Consider the following 1,055-nt stretch of genomic DNA (forward strand, 5'->3'; position numbering starts at 1 on the left):
AGCAACGGCGGTGGTTGGCCTCTGCTAACCAGTCGACAGGTCACGGCACCAGTTTTGTAGCGGGGTTTAATCTGCGTTGTGTCTGGCTCAAGGTAGGACAGGACGACCACATGGATTCAGGCACATTTATTTCTCCTGCCTGCATGAAAACAGCAAAGCACAGTGGTTTTCTGAAATGGTTTCTTCACAAGGATTACTGCGCCTTCTCCCATTGAATCCAGAGAACAAGGGCGAGAACACATAACATGCATTCAATTAGAAAAATAAAATAAAAAAAATATAAAAATCTGAATAAAACAATATCCATCACATTCCCATCAATATTTTACATTAAGAAAATAACAACACAACTCGCATTGGGGGACAAAACAAAACACAGTGCACCCTCACATACCTGCATGAAAACAGCAAAGCACAGTGGTTTTCTGAAATGGTTTCTTCACAAGGATTACTGCGCCTGTTTGACCACCAGATATACTAGTTTCAGTATGTGAACACAGTAGCCATCACTCGCAATGCAACACAGAGCACTAAGCACTTGATGCAACCACGCTATCATTTTCCCGACCATAAACATCCCCAAATGCATAAAAATTACATTTTACAACACACAACACTTTTTAATACATTCTTTATAAGAAACAGCAACACAAAAATCATATTGCTCCGATTATTATAACAACATTAACCGAGCAAAGAACTACGTACCTTCTCCCATTGAATCCAGAGAACAAGGGACCGTTGCTATTCCGGCAACAGGTCATCTCAGTGCAATGGGAGAATCCATTAAACTAATTTCTCCTTTAACACATACCAGCCACCCAAAACTACAACCCGTGGGTTCAATGTGATTCAAAATAAAGAACATAATTTACTTTTACATTTTTAACAACAGAATAGCTCCAATAAAATAAATATAAAGATGCGGAAGTTACCCACCCGTTCTGAAGTGGACTTTACCGCCTTTCAAAATAAAAGTTCTTGGAGCACGTATTGGTTCCTATCAAAATAAAAACATCATAATCTAGGGTAACAACATCTCCATGCTACATCTC

This window comes from Trachurus japonicus, chromosome 4 (genome assembly GCF_045865225.1).
Source record: "Trachurus japonicus isolate A0001 chromosome 4, Traja_1.0".
In the NCBI taxonomy this organism is placed as follows: domain Eukaryota; kingdom Metazoa; phylum Chordata; class Actinopteri; order Carangiformes; family Carangidae; genus Trachurus; species Trachurus japonicus.